The following is a 16,588-nucleotide window of genomic DNA, read 5'->3' on the forward strand; positions in this document are numbered from 1 at the left end:
CAAAGGGGAATTCCTGTGCACACTATTCGTTGTCCAGGAAGGTGATTATTTCCAAAGTGTGAACATATTGTGAAACATGTCATTGGCACAACTGTGCCACCAAGGCGGTTGCGCCCATGGTGCTTGGGCCCGTTCATTGCTGCTTGCAGCTATATTTATTATTATTATTCTTTTTTCTATATGCAAATGGGCCTTTTTGAGGTGCTTGCCATGCATAAAAAGTCTGGGAATTTTGCACACACATCAGAAATGAGGACCTTCAGGATTGATTAGATGCTCAGACCTGGGCGTGGCCGAAAGACTCCACAGCGCCCCCTATCGCATTGTCATCTATTGTGGGCAGGCACTTTGAGCTACCTTCACAAAATTTAGTACGCATATAGCACTCCTCGGACCAAAAACATTTATAATTTGCATCTAATCAAATATACAAACAGGAAGTCAGCAATTTTGGATTTTGTGCGTTTTACATGTACTGCACTTTTAAGTACTCCTCCTAGGGGGTTCATCACATTCACACCACCTGTGGTCAGAATGGTCTCAGGATATTCATGATGCTAAATTGCCAGGATATTTTTGATAGCTCAAACGGGACGGTCCTGGGGAGGGGTAGAATTTTTATGTCACGCCACGCCAACAGGAAGTGGCCGTAATTTCATGGTCTACATTGTCTGATCTGGCTGATATTTTAGAAATACGTTTATTGTTGGAGTATAATCACATCCATATCCCAAGAACGGGTCAATATTATAGCGCCACCATCTGGCAACAGGAAGTGAGGTCTTTATCATATTTGTATGCCTTCCTGCTAGGGCATTCATCACATTCACATGAAATGTGGTCAGCATGATCTTAGGATAGTCATGACCATAAGCTGTGAAGGGATTTTTGATATCTCAAACGGTATGGAAATGGCGAGTCGTACAGTACACATATTGCGTGCAAAAAAATGACTTTTTTTTCGACATCGTCCGATCTGGCTGATATTTTACAAATATGTTCATTGTAGCAGTACAATATCAGATATATACATATCAATCGGGGCGTGGCTAGACAGCGCCCCCTATAATTATTATTCTCTTTTTTTTCAATGTATTTTGCATTTTTGAGGTGCTTGCCATGGATGGAAACTCACAGAATTTTGTACGCACATGAGAAGTGTTGGCTGTCAGGATGTATCAGATGCTCAGACCTGGGCGTGGCCAAGGGACTCCACAGCGCCCCCTAATGCTTTGTCTTCTATTGTGGACAGGCACTTTGAGCTACCTTCACCTAATTCGGTATGCATGTGGGGCTCCTCTGGACAAACACATTTCTCATTCGCATCAAATCAAATATGTGAACAGGAAGTCAGCCATTTTGAATTTTGTGCATTTTACACGTACTACACTTTTAAGTACTCCTCCTAGGGGGTTCATTGCATTCACACGAAATGTGGTCAAAGTGGTCTCAGGATAGTCATGATACTAATTCCACAGGATATTTTTGATATCTTAAACGGTATGGTCATGGCGAGGCATACAATTTTCATGTCACGCCGCGCCAACAGGAAGTTGCCATAAATTCATGGTCTACATTGTCTGATCTGGCTGATATTTTACAAATATGTTCACTGTTAGAGTGTAATCACATCCAAATACCAAGAAGAAATCAATGTTATAGCGCCACCATCTGGCAACGGACGTGAGGTTTTTATCATGTTTGTATGCGTTCCTGCTAAGGTATTCATCACATTCACACCAAATGTAGTCATCATGATCTTAGAATAGTTCCGACCCTAAATGACGAAAGGATTTTTGATATCTCAAACGGTTTGGCAATGGCGAGGCGTATAATACACACGTTACGCCCAAAAACAGGAAGTGGGCTTAATTCCGTTCTACATCATCTGATCGGGCTGATATTTTACAAATATATTCACTTTTGGAGTGCAATCACATCCATATCCACATTCATCTGGGCGTGGCTACACAGCGCCCCCTATGGCTTTTTTCTAATATTGTGGACATATACTTTCACGTAAATGCACCACGTCTGGTAGGCATAAGGGTCTCCTCAAGACACACACATTTCTCATTTGCATCCCTTAACTTTTCCCAACAGGAAGTGAGCTATTTTGGATTTTGTGTGTTTTTAAGTGTTTTTTCACGTACCAAACTTTGAAATACTCTTCCTAGGGGGTTCATCACATTCACACAAAATGTGGTCAGCATGATATTATAGCCCTGACACACAACTATGAACTGATTTTTAATATCTTGGAATGGTATGGCTATGGTCAGCCTTAAAATTAACTTGAAATGCTGCCCAAACAGTTCATGTTTTAATACAATTATGTATTAAATAATTTCATAAAGGTATTAAATTCTACATTGCCTGATTTTGAGGATACAACTTTTCACATATGTTCATTGTTGGAGTGTCATCACATCCATTAAGCAATAATAGTTCACTATTTTCGCTGGAGACTCATTATATCCAGTCTTAAAACTTCAACGCAAGTCGCAAATGACTCTCCCATTTCTAATACGCGACTGCCATCTACTGGCAAAAGTTGGTATTGCATATATCTTGCAATGACATTCAATGTTATTTGGTTTAAAAAAAACCGTGTTGTAGCATTTTAAGGACTCAATACAAAACAGCTGTTCGGAAAGTTAGCTTGAAAATCAAGAAGCCTTATTAAGGAATTCGAGCCGTTTCTATTTGACTTCATTCGGTTGAAGTGAATGCCGTAACCCAATTAAATGTAATTCGCGTCGGAATACACATAATAGCCTACACTGTCAACGTGAAATAAAAATAAATAGAGGTTTAAATCGATCCTATATTGGGACATTTGTTATGATGGCTGGTGCAACGGGCATTTTCGGTACCGTTGACCATAATCGAATGCTAGCATTTATATCATTACACTGACCAAGTCCTGTTAAAAAGCACATCACCTTTGTGGAAACAGTGAAGTTGTCTACACAATCTATTCTACTCACAGACTAACTGCGTCGCTGTAACTTCCCCCCATTTCTGATACGGGGATTCCATTTATTGGCAGAAAGTGGAACTTTTATATTTTTCTTCCTTCAACTGATTTTTCAACGATAGGTTTTTTTTTTTTTTCTAGCGAGCCAGTAGGCATAACGATGTATGATTTACAGCTGCAGCCTACGTGAGAAAATGTATTGACAACACCCAGCCCGACGTTTCTTTGCATCTATTTTCATTATATGAATAGAATATCTGAAATAAATATTAAAGACATTTAATGACTGTCTTTAACTGGCAGGAGAGTACCATATATTTAAAAGAGTCAAAAGTCAAAAAGAAACGTTAACGTTTGAGATGGCTCTGGTCGAACTCTGTGTTAACATGAGACCGTTATGTTCAACAAAGGTATGGCATGCAGGTCGTTGCGAGATGACGCGCATTGGCTAACAGCAGCCAGCCTGTCCACTGTCTGTGTGAGTCAAAAAACAGGTCAGCTACGTTTATTTACATGAATAGAAAACTTTCAGTTAAATCGCCAGATAATTTTAGTTTATTTTGCTTGTCATTAAACACGAATTAAGAGAACATACAATTTCGCTAGGAATTTTTGACTTAATATGAAAGTACCGGATTGAGGGCAGAGACTTGGCACCTCCTTTAGATTTGGCTGAACAAATGCGTTTCAGGCAGCATAATTACCGGTGAAATGGAAAAGAATGATGCTGGCTAACTCGACGTTTAATGCAATATTATCCGACACTTCGGAGAGAAATTATTTAACCAGGATAAAAGGAAACATACAACTTTTGGCCAATAGATGGCGTACGTGTATAAGAGGGCAGTATAGCTTAATGGTTCAGACAGTGGATTAAGACATGCAAGGTCCGCGGTTCCATCCCCGGTGCGGCTACAATAAAGTTGAATAGTTTCTTTACGCCAATGGTTTTATTTTGAGTGCATATTTATAACCGAATGACTTCTCAAGCGTAAATTTTGCCTCCCGCTGTAAAATCTATGGAAATTAATTCATCTGTGCTCTCCATACAGGACTGGAGCATATTATTACAATGTGCAAGCAAGAAGTAATTTTTGTTTCATTCTACATTGTCTGATGTGGCAGAAACTTCACACATGTTCATTTTTGGAGTGTAATCTCATCCATATACCAAGAAAGGCTCAATGGCATAGTGCCACCATCTGGCAAAAGGAAGTGGCTTTAATTTTATTGACATCTTCCAATTTGGCTGAAAATGTACAAATATGTTAATAATTGGAGTGTAATCAAATCCATAAACCATACACAGCTCAATATTATAGTGCCACCATCTGGCAATAGGAAGTGAGGCTTATATCATTAATGCATTCCAATAGCAGCAGCAACATCTTCATTGATCAAAGGGGAATTCCTGTGCACACTATTCGTTGTCCAGGAAGGTGATTATTTCCAAAGTGTGAACATATTGTGAAACATGTCATTGGCACAACTGTGCCACCAAGGCGGTTGCGCCCATGGTGCTTGGGCCCGTTCATTGCTGCTTGCAGCTATATTTAGGGCCCAAGCACCGTAGGGTGCGAAGGACCCTATTGTTATTGTAAAGATTATTATTATTATTATTATTATTATTATTATTATTATTATTCTTTCTCTTCCGTCAAATGGGCATTTTTGAGGGCCTTGCCATGGCTAAAAAGTCTTGAAATTTTGCAGACACATCAGAAGTGGTGGCCGTCAGGATGTATCAGATGCTCAGACCTGGGTGTGGCCGAGGGACTCCACAGCGCCCCCTATTGCGCTGACCCCCCCCCCCCCCCCCGCATTGTTGTCTATTGTGGGCAGGCACTTTGAGCTACATGAACCTAATTTGGTAAGCATGTGTGGCTCCTCAGTTGAAACACATTTCTCATTCGCATTGATGCAAATATGCGAACAGGAAGTGAGCTATTTTGGATTTTGTGTGTTTTACACGTACTACACTTTTACGTACTCCTCCTAGGGGGTTTATCGCATTCACACCCACTGTGGTCAGAATGGTCTCAGGATATTCATGATGCTAAATTGCCAGGATATTTTTGATAGCTCAAACGGGATGGTCATGGCGAGGCGTGCAATTTTTATGTCACGCCGCGCCAACAGGAAGTGGCCATAATTTCATGGTCTACATCGTCTGATCTGGCTGATATTTTAGAAATATGTTTAGTGTTGGAGTATAATCACATCCATATCCCAAGAACGGGTCAATGTTATAGCGCCACCATCTGGCAACAGGAAGTGAGGTCTTTTTCATATTTGTATGCCTTCCTGCTAGGGCATTCATCACATTCACACGAAATGTGGTCAGCATGATCTTACGATAGTCATGACCATAAGCTGTGAAGGGATTTTTTATATCTCAAACAGTATGGAAATGGCGAGTCGTACAGTACACATATTTCGTGCAAAAAAATGACTTTTTTTTCGACATCGTCCGATCTGGCTGATATTTTACAAATATGTTCACTGTTGGAGTACAATATGAAATATATACATATCAATCGGAGCGTGGCTAGACAGCGCCCCCTATAATTATTATTCTCTTTTTTTTCAATGTATTTTGCATTTTTGAGGTGCTTGCCATGGATGGAAACTGACGGAATTTTGCACACACATGAGAAGTGTTGGCTGTCAGGATGTATCAGATGCTCAGACCTGGGCGTGGCCGAGGGACTCCACAGCGCCCCCTAATGCTTTGTCTTCTATTGTGGACAGGCACTTTGAGCTACCTTCACCTAATTTGGTATGCATGTGGGGCTCCTCTGGACAAACACATTTCTCTTTCGCATCGAATCAAATATGTGAACAGGAAGTCAGCCATTTTGAATTTTGTGCATTTTACACGTACTACACTTTTAAGTACTCCTCCTAGGGGGTTCATTGCATTCACACGAAATGTGGTCAAAGTGGTCTCAGGATAGTCATGATACTAATTCCAAAGGATATTTTTGATATCTCAAACGGTATGGTCATGGCGAGGCGTACAATTTTCATGTCACGCCGTGCCAACAGGAAGTAGCCATAAATTCATGGTCTACATTGTCTGATCTGGCTGATATTTTACAAATATGTTCACTGTTAGAGTGTAATCACATCCAAATACCAAGAAGAAATCAATGTTATAGCGCCACCATCTGGCAACGGAAGTGAGGTTTTTATCATGTTTGTATGCGTTCCTGCTAGGGTATTCATCACATTCACACCAAATGTAGTCATCATGATCTTAGAATAGTCCTGACCCTAAATGACGAAAGGATTTTTGATATCTCAAATGACTCTCCCATTTCTAATACGCGACTGCCATCTACTGGCAAAAGTTGGTATTGTTTCTCTTTTTCTTGGATGAAGTGATTTCTCAATGAAAAGTTTTGTTTCTTTTTGCGAGCCAGTAACCATAACGATGTATGAGTAACAGCGGCAGCCTACGTGACAAAATGTACTGACAACACCCAGCCCACAGCAACGTTTTTTCTCATCTACCTTAATTATATGGATTGAATAACTAAAATAAAAGACAGGCTTTTAATGGCAGGAAAGTATCATATATTTAAAAGATTAACACATATAATGCATATCTTGCAATGACGTTCAATGTTATTTGGTTTTAAAAAAAACGTGTTGTAGCATTTTAAGGACTCAATACAAAACAGCTGTTCGGAAAGTTGGCTTGAAAACCAAGAAGCGTTATTAAGGAATTCGAGCCGTTTCTATTTGACTTCATTCGATTGAAGTGAATGCCGTAACCCAATTAAATGTAATTCGCGTCGGAATACACATAATAGCCTACACTGTGAACGTGAAATAAAAATATATAGAGGTTTAAATCGATCCTGTATTGGGACATTTGTTATGATGGCTGGTGCAACAGGCATTTTCGGTACCGTTGACCACCATAATCGAATGCTAGCATTTATATCATTACACTGACCAAGTCCTGTTAAAAAGCACATTTTTGGTTCCTTTGTGGAAACAGTGAAGTTGTCTACACAATCTATTCTACTCACAGACTAACTGCGTGGCTGTAACTTCCCCCCATTTCTGATACGGGGATTCCATTTATTTGCAGAAAGTGGTACTTTTATTTTTTTCTTCCTTCAAGTGATTTTTCAACGATAGGTTTTTGTTTTTTTCTAGCAGCAGTAGGCATAACGATGTATGATTTACAGCTGCAGCCTACGTGACAAAATGTATTGACAACACCCAGCCCGACGTTTCTTTGCATCTATTTTCATTATATGAATTGAATATCTGAAATAAATATTAAAGACATTTAATGACAGTCGTTAACTGGCAGGAGAGTATCATATATTTAAAAGAGTAACACATGAAGTCAAAAAGAAACGTGAGCGTTTGAGGTGGCTCTGGTCTTACTCTGTGTTAACATGAAACCGTTATGTTCAACAAAGGTATCGCATGCAGGTCCTTGCGAGATGACAGGCATGGGCTAACAGCAGCCAGCCTGTCCACTGTCTGTGTGAGTCAAAAAACAGGTCAGCTACGTTGGTTTACAAGAATAGAAAACTTTCAGTTAAATCGCCAGCTATGTTAGTTTATTTTGCTTGTCATTAAACACGAATTAAGAGAACATACAATTTCGCGAGGAATTTTTGACTTAATATGAAAATACCGGATTCAGGGCAGAGACTTGGCATCTCCTTTAGATTTGGCTGAACAAATGCGTTTCAGGCAGCATAATTACCGGTGAAATGGAAAAGAATGATGCTGGCTAACGAGACGTTTAATGCAATATTATCAGACACTTCATAGAGAAATTATTTAACCAAGATAAAAGGAAACATACAACTTTTGGCCAATAAATGGTGTACGTGTATAAGAGGGCAGTATAGTTTAATGGTTCAGGCAGTGGATTAAGACATGCAAGGTCCGCGGTTCCATCCCCGGTGCGGCCACAATAAAGTTGAATAGTTTCTTTAAGCCAATGGTTTTATTTTGAGTGCATATTTATAACCGAATGACTTTTCAAGCATAAATTGTGCCTCCCGCTGTAAAATCTATGGAAATTAATTCATCTCTGCTCTCCATACAGGACTGTAGCATGTTATCACAATGTGCAAGCAAGAAGTTGTTTTTGTTTCATTCTACATTGTCTGATGTGGCAGAAACTTCACACATGTTCATTTTTGGAGTGTAATCTCATCCATATACCAATAAAGGCTCAATGGCATAGCGCCACCATCTGGCAACAGGAAGTGGCCTTAATTTCACTCGACATCTTCCGATGTGGCTGAAAATGTAGAAATATTTTTATTATTGGAGTGTAATTAAATCCATATACCAAAAATTGCTCAATGTTATAGCGCCACCATCTGGCAACAGGAAGTGGCTTTAATTTTACTCGACATCTTCCAATTTGGCTGAAAATGTACAAATATGTTAATTTTTGGAGTGAAATCAAATACATAAACCATACCCTGCTCAATATTATAGCGCCACCATCTGGAAATAGGAAGTGAGGCTTATATCATTGATGCATTCCAATAGCAGCAGCAACATCTTCATTGATCAAAGGGGAATTCCTGTGCACACTATACGTTGTCCAGGAAGGTGATTATTTCCAAAGTGTGTACATATTGTGAAACATGTCATTGGCACAACTATGCCACCAAGGCGGTTGCGCCCATGGTGCTTGGGCCCGTTCATTGCTGCTTGCAGCTATATTTATTATTATTATTCTTTTTTCTATATGCAAATGGGCCTTTTTGAGGTGCTTGCCATGCATAAAAAGTCTGGGAATTTTGCACACACATCAGAAATGAGGACCTTCAGGATTGATTAGATGCTCAGACCTGGGCGTGGCCGAAAGACTCCACAGCGCCCCCTATCGCATTGTCATCTATTGTGGGCAGGCACTTTGAGCTACCTTCACAAAATTTAGTACGCATATAGCACTCCTCGGACCAAAAACATTTATAATTTGCATCTAATCAAATATACAAACAGGAAGTCAGCAATTTTGGATTTTGTGCGTTTTACATGTACTGCACTTTTAAGTACTCCTCCTAGGGGGTTCATCACATTCACACCACCTGAGGTCAGAATGGTCTCAGGATATTCATGATGCTAAATTGCCAGGATATTTTTGATAGCTCAAACGGGACGGTCCTGGGGAGGGGTAGAATTTTTATGTCACGCCACGCCAACAGGAAGTGGCCGTAATTTCATGGTCTACATTGTCTGATCTGGCTGATATTTTAGAAATACGTTTATTGTTGGAGTATAATCACATCCATATCCCAAGAACGGGTCAATATTATAGCGCCACCATCTGGCAACAGGAAGTGAGGTCTTTATCATATTTGTATGCCTTCCTGCTAGGGCATTCATCACATTCACATGAAATGTGGTCAGCATGATCTTAGGATAGTCATGACCATAAGCTGTGAAGGGATTTTTGATATCTCAAACGGTATGGAAATGGCGAGTCGTACAGTACACATATTGCGTGCAAAAAAATGACTTTTTTTTCGACATCGTCCGATCTGGCTGATATTTTACAAATATGTTCATTGTAGCAGTACAATATCAGATATATACATATCAATCGGGGCGTGGCTAGACAGCGCCCCCTATAATTATTATTCTCTTTTTTTTCAATGTATTTTGCATTTTTGAGGTGCTTGCCATGGATGGAAACTCACAGAATTTTGTACGCACATGAGAAGTGTTGGCTGTCAGGATGTATCAGATGCTCAGACCTGGGCGTGGCCAAGGGACTCCACAGCGCCCCCTAATGCTTTGTCTTCTATTGTGGACAGGCACTTTGAGCTACCTTCACCTAGATTGGTATGCATGTGGGACTCCTCTGGACAAACACATTTCTCATTTGCATCGAATCAAATATGTAAACAGGAAGTCAGCCATTTTGAATTTTGTGCATTTTACACGTACTACACTTTTAAGTACTCCTCCTAGAGGGTTCATTGCATTCACACGAAATGTGGTCAAATTGGTCTCAGGATAGTCATGAGACTAATTCCAAAGGATATTTTTGATATCTCAAACGGTATGGTCATGGCGAGGCGTACAATTTTCATGTCACGCCGCGCCAACAGGAAGTAGCCATAAATTCATGCTCTACATTGTCTGATCTGGCTGATATTTTATAAATATGTTCACTGTTAGAGTGTAATCACATCCAAATACCAAGAAGAAATCAATGTTATAGCGCCACCATCTGGCAACGGACGTGAGGTTTTTATCATGTTTGTATGCGTTCCTGCTAAGGTATTCATCACATTCACACCAAATGTAGAGATCATGATCGTAGAATAGTCCTGACCCTAAATGACGAAAGGATTTTTGATATCTCAAACGGTTTGGCAATGGCGAGGCGTATAATACACACGTTACGCCCAAAAACAGGAAGTGGGCTTAATTCCGTTCTACATCATCTGATCGGGCTGATATTTTACAAATATATTCACTTTTGGAGTGCAATCACATCCATATCCACATTCATCTGGGCGTGGCTACACAGCGCCCCCTATGGCTTTTTTCTAATATTGTGGACATATACTTTCACGTAAATGCACCACGTCTGGAAGGCATAAGGGTCTCCTCAAGACACACACATTTCTCATTTGCATCCCTTAACTTTTCCCAACAGGAAGTGAGCTATTTTGGATTTTGTGTGTTTTTAAGTGTTTTTTCACGTACCAAACTTTGAAATACTCTTCCTAGGGGGTTCATCACATTCACACAAAATGTGGTCAGCATGATATTATAGCCCTGACACACAACTATGAACTGATTTTTAATATCTTGGAATGGTATGGCTATGGTCAGCCTTAAAATTTACTTGTAATGCTGCCCAAACAGGAAAATTATGTATTAAATAATTTCAAAAAGGTATTAAATTCTACATTGCCTGATTTTGAGGCTACAACTTTTCATATATGTTCATTGTTGGAGTGTCATCACATCCATTAAGCAATAATAGTTCACGATTTTCGCTGGAGACTCATTATATCCAGTCTTAAAACTTCAACGCAAGTCGCAACTGACTCTCCCATTTCTAATACGCGACTGCCATCTATTGGCAAAAAAAAGGTATTGTTTCTCGTATTCTGGGATAAAGTGATTTCTCAACGACAGGTTTTATTAATTTTTGCGAGCCAGTAACCATAACGATGTATGAGTAACAGCGGCAGCCTACGTGACTAAATGTACTGACAACACCCAGCCCACAGCAACGTTTTTTCTCATCTACCTTAATTAACTCGATTGAATAACTAAAATAAAAAACAGGCTTTTACTGGCAGGAAAGTATCATATATGTAAAAGATTAACACATATAATGCATATCTTGCATTGACGTTAAATGGTGTTAAAAAATCGTATTGTAGCATTTTAAGGACTCAATACAAAACGGCTGTTCGGAAAGTTAGTTTGAAAACCAAGAAGCCTTATTAAGGAATTCGAGCCGTTTCTATTTGACTTCATTCGATTGAAGTGAATGCCGTAACCCAATTAGTAATTCGCGTCGGAATACACATAATAGCCTACACTGTCAACGTGAAATAAAAATATATAGAGGTTTAAATCGATCCTATATTGGGAATTTTGTTATGATGGCTGGTGCAACGGGCATTTTCGGTAATGTTGACCATAATCGAATGCTAGCATTTATATCATTACACTGACCAAGTACCGTTAAAAAGCGTATTTTAAGCTCCCTTCTGGAAACAGTGAAGTTGTCTACACGGTCTACTCTAATCACAGACTACCTGCGTCGCTGTAACTTCCCCCATTTCTGATACGGGGATTCCATTCATTGGCAAAAAATGGTACGTTCATTTTTTTCTTCCTTCAAGTGATTTTTCAACGATAGGTTTTTTTTATTTTTATAGCGTGCCAGTATGCATAACGATGTATGATTTACAGCTGCAGCCTACGTGACAAAATGTAATGACAACACCCAGCCCGACGTTTCTTTGCATCTATTTTCATTATATGAATTGAATAACTAAAATAAATATTAAACACATTTAAAGACTTAAAGACAGGCTTTAACTGGCACGAGAGTATCATATATTTAAAACATGAACACATGAAGTCAAAAAGAAACGTCAGCGTTTGAGGTGTCTCTGCTCGAACGCTGTGTTAACATGAGACCGTTATGTTCAACAAAGGTATCGCATGCAGGTCGTTGCCAGATGACACGCACGGGGTAACAGCAGCCAACCTGTCCACTGTTTGTGTGAGTCCAAAAACAGGTCAACTACGTTGGTTTACATGAATAGAAAACTTTCAGTTAAATCGCCAGCTAGGTTTGTTTATTAGGCTTGTCATTAAACACGAATTAAGAGAACATACAATTTCGCTAGGAATGGTAACTTAATATGAAAATACCGGATTGAGGGCAGAGACTTGGCATCTCCTTTAGATTTGGCTGAACAAATGCGTTTCAGGCAGCATAATTACCGGTGAAATGGAAAAGAATGATGCTGGCTAACTCGACGTTTAATGCAATATTATCCGACACTTAGGAGAGAAATTATTTAACCAAGATAAAAGGAAACATACAATTTTTGGCCAATAGATGGCGTACGTGTATAAGAGGGCAGTATAGTTTAATGGTTCAGACAGTGGATTAAGACATGCAAGGTCCGCGGTTCCATCCCCGGTGCGGCCACAATAAAGTTGAATAGTTTCTTTACGCCAATGGTTTTATTTTGAGTGCATATTTATAACCGAATGACTTCTCAAGCGTAAATTGTGCCTCCCGCTGTAAAATCTATGGAAATTAATTAATCTCTGCTCTCCATACAGGACTGGAGCATATTATTACAATGTGCAAGCAAGAAGTAATTTTTGTTTCATTCTACATTGTCTGATGTGGCAGAAACTTCACACATGTTCATTTTTGGAGTGTAATCTCATCCATATACCAAGAAAGGCTCAATGGCATAGCGCCACCATCTGGCAACAGGAAGTGGCTTAAATTTTACTCGACATCTTCCAATTTGGCTGAAAATGTACAAATATGTTAATTATTGGAGTGTAATCAAATCCATGAACCATACTCGGCTCAATATTATAGCGCCACCATCTGGCAATAGGAAGTGAGGCTTATATCATTGATGCATTCCAATAGCAGCAGCAACATCTTCATTGATCAAAGGGGAATTCCTGTGCACATTATACGTTGTCCAGGAAGGTGATTATTTCCAAAGTGTGTACATATTGTGAAACATGTCATTGGCACAACTATGCCACCAAGGCGGTTGCGCCCATGGTGCTTGGGCCCGTTCATTGCTGCTTGCAGCTATATTTATTATTATTATTCTTTTTCATCAGGCAAATGGGCTTTTTTGAGGGCCTTGCCATGCGTAAAAAGTCTTGACATTTTGCACACACATCAGAAGTGGTTGCTGTCAGGAGCTCTCAGATGCTCAGACCTGGGCGTGGCCGAGGGACTCCACAGCGCCCCCTATTGCATTGTCTTCTATTGTGGGCAGGCACTTTGAGCTACCTGCACCTAATTTGGTGGCCAAATAGCGCTCCTCGGTCCAAACACATTTCTCATTCGGATCTAATCAAATATCCAAACAGGAAGTCAGCCATTTTGGATTTTCTGAGTTTTACACGTACTACACTTTTAAGTACTCCTCCTAGGGGGTTCATCGCATTCACACCAACTGTAGTCAGAATGGTCTCAGGATAGTCATGATGCTAAATTGCCAGGATATTTTTGATAGCTCAAACGGGACAGTCACGGGGAGGATTACAATTTTTATGTCACGCCACGCCAACAGGAAGTGGCCATAATTTCATGGTCTACATTGTCTGACCTGGCTGATATTTTAGAAATTTGTTTATTGTTGGAGTGTAATCACATCCATATCCCAAGAACAGGTCAGTGTTATAGCGCCACCATCTGGCAATAGGAAGTGAGGTCTTTAACATATTTGTATGCCTTCCTGCTAGGGCATTCAGCACATTCACACCAAATGCGGTCAGCATGATCGTAAGATAGTCCTTACGCTAAGTTGTGAAGGGATTTTTGATATCTCAAACGGTATGGAAATGGCGAGTCGTACAGTACACATATTGCGTGCAAAAAAATGACTTTTTTTTCGACATCGTCCGATCTGGCTGATATTTTACAAATATGTTCACTGTAGCAGTACAATATCAGATATATACATATCAATCGGGGCGTGGCTAGACAGCGCCCCCTATAATTATTATTCTCTTTTTTTTCAATGTATTTTGCATTTTTGAGGTGCTTGCCATGGATGGAAACTCACAGAATTTTGCACACACATGAGAAGTGTTGGCTGTCAGGATGTATCAGATGCTCAGACCTGGGCATGGCCACGGGACTCCACAGCGCCCCCTAATGCTTTGTCTTCTATTGTGGACAGGCACTTTGAGCTACCTTCACCTAATTTGGTATGCATGTGGGACTCCTCTGGACAAATACATTTCTCATTCGCATCGAATCAAATATGTAAACAGGAAGTCAGCCATTTTGAATTTTGTGCATTTTACACGTACTACACTTTTAAGTACTCCTCCTAGGGGGTTCATTACATTCACACGAAATGTGGTGAAAACGGTCTCAGGATAGTCATGATACTAATTCCAAAGGATATTTTTGATATCTCAAACGGTATGGTCATGGCGAGGCGTAAAATTTTCATGTCACGCCGCGCCAACAGGAAGTAGCCATAAATTCATGGTCTGCATTGTCTGATCTGGCTGATATTTTACAAATATGTTCACTGTTAGAGTGTAATCACATCCATATACCAAGAAGAAATCAATGTTATAGCGCCACCATCTGGCAATGGAAGTGAGGTTTTTATCATGTTTGTATGCGTTCCTGCTAGGGTATTGATCACATTCACACCAAATGTAGTCATCATGATCTTAGAATAGTCCTGACCCTAAATGACGAAAGGATTTTTGATATCTCAAACGGTTTGGCAATGGCGAGGCGTATAATACACACGTTACGCCCAAAAACAGGAAGTGGGCTTAATTCCGTTCTACATCATCTGATCGGGCTGATATTTTACAAATATATTCACTTTTGGAGTGCAATCACATCCATATCCACATTCATCTGGGCGTGGCTACACAGCGCCCCCTATGGCTTTTTTCTAATATTGTGGACATATACTTTCACGTAAATGCACCACGTCTGGTAGGCATAAGGATCTCCTCAAGACACACACATTTCTCATTTGCATCCCTTAACTTTTCCCAACAGGAAGTGAGCTATTTTGGATTTTGTGTGTTTTTAAGTGTTTTTTCACATACCAAACTTTGAAATACTCTTCCTAGGGGGTTCATCACATTCACACAAAATGTGGTCAGCATGATATTATAGCCCTGACACACAACTATGAACTGATTTTTAATATCTTGGAATGGTATGGCTCTGGTCAGCCTTAAAATTAACTTGTAATGCTGCTCAAACAGTTCATGTTTTAATACAATTATGTATTAAATAATTTCAAAAAGGTATTCAATTCTACATTGCCTGATTTTGAGGCTACAACTTTTCACATATGTTCATTGTTGGAGTGTCATCACATCCATTAAGCAATAATAGTTCACTATTTTCGCTGGAGACTCATTATATCCAGTCTTAAAACTTCAACGCAAGTCGCAAATGACTCTCCCATTTCTAATACGCGACTGCCATCTACTGGCAAAAGTTGGTATTGCATATCTTGCAATGACGTTCAATGTTATTTGGTTTAAAAAAAAACGTGTTGTAGCATTTTAAGGACTCAATACAAAACGGCTGTTCGGAAAGTTAGCTTGAAAACCAAGAAGCCTTATTAAGGAATTCGAGCCGTTTCTATTTGACTTCATTCGGTTGAAGTGAATGCCGTAACCCAATTAAATGTAATTCGCGTCGGAATACACATAATAGCCTACACTGTCAACGTGAAATAAAAATATATAGAGGTTTAAATCGATCCTGTATTGGGACATTTGTTATGATGGCTGGAGCAACGGGCATTTTCGGTACCGTTGACCATAATCGAATGCTAGCATTTATATCATTACACTGACCAAGTCCTGTTAAAAAGCACATCACCTTAGTGGAAACAGTGAAGTTGTCTACACAATCTATTCTACTCACAGACTAACTGTGTCGCTGTAACTTCCCCCCATTTCTGATACGGGGATTCCATTTATTGGCAGAAAGTGGAACTTTTATATTTTTCTTCCTTCAAGTGATTTTTCAACGATAGGTTTTTGTTTTTTTTCTAGCGAGCCATTAGGCATAACGATGTATGATTTACAGCTGCAGCCTACGTGACAAAATGTATTGACAACACCCAGCCCGACGTTTCTTTGCATCTATTTTCATTTTTGAATAGAATATCTGAAATAAATATTAAAGACATTTAATGACTGTCTTTAACTGGCAGGAGAGTAGCATATATTTAAAAGAGTCAAAAGTCAAAAAGAAACGTTAACGTTTGAGATGGCTCTGGTCGAACTCTGTGTTAACATGAGACCGTTATGTTCAACAAAGGTATGGCATGCAGGTCGTTGCGAGATGACGCGCACGGGCTAACAGCA

The sequence above is a fragment of the Conger conger genome, chromosome 8 (genome assembly GCF_963514075.1).
Source record: "Conger conger chromosome 8, fConCon1.1, whole genome shotgun sequence".
NCBI lineage: Eukaryota > Metazoa > Chordata > Actinopteri > Anguilliformes > Congridae > Conger > Conger conger.